At 37.3% G+C, this 4,390-nt stretch overlaps 1 non-coding gene across 1 annotated transcript; it reads left to right on the top strand.

Annotated features, from left to right (window-relative positions):
• Positions 3,493 to 3,566, top strand: TRNAV-AAC. Its single transcript has one exon. It is a non-coding gene; the product is annotated as a tRNA-Val (tRNA).

The following is a 4,390-nucleotide window of genomic DNA, read 5'->3' as shown; positions in this document are numbered from 1 at the left end:
CGGGCACTCTTTGTCCATCGCTTCATTATAAGTGATGGGGCAATTTCCATAACATGCTCCCACTTCATCACATAAAACAAATGGCAACATGGGATGCCTTCTCTTTCTTATTTGTGGCCGTTGCACTATATTTGAATATCTTCCCCACTATGGTACACACAACTCCAATTATATTATGGTTCACCGTATTTCATTAAAATGTACAACCGTCCTCTAAAATTATGAATTATTTTTTCATGAATGAGCATTGAAGAAGCATTGATCTCGTTACGTATAAAAACAAAAAAAATCACCTATGGGTGTAAATTTCAAAAGCATGTTGCTCAAGATTTTTCAGTGTTGTTATCACCGGATATAAGCTGCAATAAAAGGAAGGGTTTCTCAAATTACAAGCCCTTCCTTTTACTGTTTTGCATTGAAATCATCCTTTGTCGTAGGATTCCTCATACGCGACGTGCCCTTATCAATTACCAGAATGCATTCAAACAACTTAATGTCCTTCCTCAAGTAATCCTTCACAAACTTGTTCATATACTCCACGGGTTGAGTGGTGCACATACCACTGAAAAACTTGGGTCTAAGCCGTGATTCCACCCACACATCTCATTTTGCATACATCATTTCCAACCATTCCTTTTGTTTTGGTGTAGTAACTTTTTCCGTCAAAAACTCTCATTTATTTTCAAACTCATTGAATGTAATTGGTACCCAAAGACATGCTTGAAATGCTCGTACTAATTCTTCATCCTTTAAGTTATTATGTGCATTCCTTGTCACGTGCCATGAGCACAACCTCTGATTGCACATGGGTAATACATACTCAATTGCTTTGCGCATCACCTTATCCCCATTAGTCAGTGTTGATATAGTCTTCCTGCATTTTATGGAGGATATGAATGTCTTCAACAACCACTTATACGTTTCGAAGGTATCATCAAGCAATCGGACACAAGCAAATATTAGAATTGTCGGGTAGTTGTTCGAACCAACAAACAACACTAGAGACTTATCGTACATATTGGTTTTATACGTGCTGTTGAATATGAGGACGTCTCCAAAGGCAACATAATCCAAAAATGAAGTAGTCTTTCCAAAACAAGTTAGCAAGTCTATTCTCCTCATTTCCACTGAATTTACATAAGAATTCAAGATCCACTGATCCTTTCTCTTTTAAGTAGGTGAGTGCAGCTTTTGTGTCATCGTCCAACCAGATTTCCTTACGTGATGCATCCAACTTATTATATAGATCCTTGATTTGAAATCCCACGTTCAAATACCCACCTAATTGTTTCACCATATACTCGTAAGTACGACATACCCTTACCAAAACTCTATGCTTTGCCATTTCTTGGGCTAAATGTGAAGTCGAAACTACTCGGTTCGGTAAGAGATAAGGTGATTCACATGGCTCACTAATTCATGACTATGATCTGATTCATAGTTATTTATGACGTAAATTTCACATTTCTTTTCATAATTTACCACCAAAAAAGCTAAACAATTCTCTCTTGTCAACCGCCTAGGTGATCGCACCCTATTTAGTAGGTCATTGTACTTTTCTTCTCTCACATCTGCCTTTGAGCAACACCACCGTCTCCTTGTTAATTTCCCTTCCTTATTATAAATCAATCTATCTTTTCTTACGTTAAATCCAATAGCCTTTGCATAGCTTAAGTAATATTCATATGCTAGCTCTAACATTTTAAACTCCAACCCTATAACATCTTCTTTCCTCAATTGCTTCCAATTAAACCCATTACACTGCCTATTTTGACCCAACGATTTTTCGATTGAATGCAATTGCATAACTCATAACACGATATGCATACAACTCCAAAACCCACTTACAATTCTTACCTCTTACTTCTGAATGGTTTGATGCCTCTATCCTTCAAACTCAGCATGTCGTCGTTCAACCACTTCTACCTTAGGCAACCAATCAGAAAATCTCTAGACCATATGTCATCTAACTCGCAAAGAAGATTAGGACCAAAATAGTAAGCACACGGCCTCAAACTAGGTTGTCCTCACGAGAAAGAGAGATGAGGAAAATCCACCATCGCTGGGTACGGCGTTGACAACATGAATGAATTCAGACGAAGGAGGAGATCTCTAATTCTTGCGTGCCTCAAACTAGGTCCTCCTCACGCCATCGAGAAAGTGAGATGCGGAAGACCCACAGTCGTTGGGTATGGCGTGGGCATGTGACTGTCTTCAGACGAAGGAGGAGACGTTGCGCGCCTGGTTTTTTTTTTTCCCCTAGACCTGCCTCTCTCTCATGTGATCAATATTCAGAACAACCTTAACAGGTTTCCAGGTCATTGATTCTCAACCGTAAGATTAAAAAATTAAAATTTAACCGTTGAAGGATTCGATGTATATCGATACTTCAAAGTATATTAGAATTTTCGCTATATCATAGATAAATGGACAATGGTGTCATTTATTATTTTTCAAAAGAGTTATCAATACACATTTTTATCCAAGGGATGCATTGGTTGCCTTTTTAGATTGGGACACAATCCTTTGGAAGGGCTCTTCATCATTCTTTTTTTTCTTTTTTTTTTTTTGGTTGCCAAAACTCTTCATCATTCTACTAAGAGCAATCCGTTTGCTATCAAATCATTCAATTCATTATCTACATCCACACTTAAATGCAAAGTTTTAGAAGTCTTTTCCCTGCATTATGTGAGAGACTTTTCGGAATAATCTGGTTCACGAGTCCTTGTGAATTGTTGTGCTTCTTTCACAAGAATATGAGTTGTTGTATGTTGGGAGGTGAGCGCTAGTAACCATAAGCATATTTGTGGGATGTAATTCGTCTTAAGGCTAGAGTGTCCAACACTTGCCTCGATTCAATTACGGTTATTCTAAAACCCAATTCTTTTTATTAGATTTCTGTTTTATTTCGTGTAAATTTTTCAATTTAATTATAGCAATTTAACATTTAATTTTCCTATTGGGCTTTGTGTATAAAGATAATAATAATGTATTTCTTTTAAAAAAATAATTTAACAATTAAAAATATTATTTTTAAATTGTTCTCTCTCATCCATCACATCTCAACTCAACTCCACCACATGCCCCACTTTGACTCCATCTTTTTCCCACCTCCCTAGAAACACAACCCCAACACCCCCCCCCCCCCCCCCCATCGTCCAAAACCCATGTGGCCTAGCCACACCCAACTAGACCCAACCAGTGGCGGACCTAGAAATTTTTTAGCGAAAGTGCAATTTTTAAAAGTTAAGAGCTCAAAACAAAAAAGACAACTAAACATCTTTATAATTTAAACAATACTAATGTTATTTATAATTAATTAAAAAATAACATTACAATTAACCTACAATACTTGTGATGCACACACTTTGATGAAATTAGGTAATGTTAAATTGGTCCTTTATAAAGAGAATTCACAATCCCACTTAAATAAGGAATTCCCAAAACCATGTTTAGTATTAAACTCCAAACATTGAGGGGACATAACAACAAGGTTTCGTGGTGTAGTTGGTTATCACGTCAGTCTAACACACTGAAGGTCCCCAGTTCGAGCCTGGGCGAAGCCATAAGTTTTTTTTATTATTTTTTTTTTTGAGATTTTCAATTGAATAAAGAGAACTCCCAATTAAAACTCAATTAAGTAAGGAATTATAGAAGCCCTTTGAAAGCCCACGAAATGGCCCAACAATTTCCCTTTCTTTCCCTTTTGTTTTTGTTTTAAAAAACCCTGGTCCAAAACGACGTCGTTTTGGCTAGGTTAAAAAAAAATTTAATTAAAAAAAAAAGAAAAAGAAAAAGCAGCGCCTTTTTTAAAGCCTGGCCCAAAACAACGTCGTTTTGGCTAGGCTTTGTTTTCAAAAAAACAAAACGCGCGCATAGCAGCAGCAATGCAGCTCCAGTTTGGTTTGTGCATTTCGTCGAGCAGGTTGTGTGCGTCTCTAGTCTGAAGCAGAGGTGCAACTCCAGCAGCTATAATGGAGTTTTCCGCAATGCGCCTACACACGTCCGCCACTAAACCCAACCCCATCACTATCACCCCAAGCCACACCAAATCACCAACGAGCTGCCATTCATTGATTAATTAGTTAAGTATATGAGTAAAACCGAAAATTTATTTAAAATGAAAAGCCACATGTGGATCTTAAGAAAATTCAGCTTCGGCTACATGCCATGGTAGCAACCACCACCTTCTTATTCAAAATTTTTTGTCATCTTTTAGGAATATTTTTTTTCTTGTCAAATTTTGGAAGGGAGCGAGTAGGTGCGTTAGGGTTCGAACCTAAGACCAGTAATCTCCAGGCAAATACTCTTACCACTGATCTATGGACCAGTTGTCCTTTCTTTAGGAATACTAACATTTGACGATTTCTTTCACAAGAGCATAGTTTTG

The sequence above is a fragment of the Prunus persica genome, chromosome G8 (assembly GCF_000346465.2).
Source record: "Prunus persica cultivar Lovell chromosome G8, Prunus_persica_NCBIv2, whole genome shotgun sequence".
Taxonomy (NCBI): domain Eukaryota; kingdom Viridiplantae; phylum Streptophyta; class Magnoliopsida; order Rosales; family Rosaceae; genus Prunus; species Prunus persica.
The sequence above is the reverse complement of the archived record's forward strand: the minus strand, read 5'-3'. Positions and strand labels throughout refer to the sequence as shown.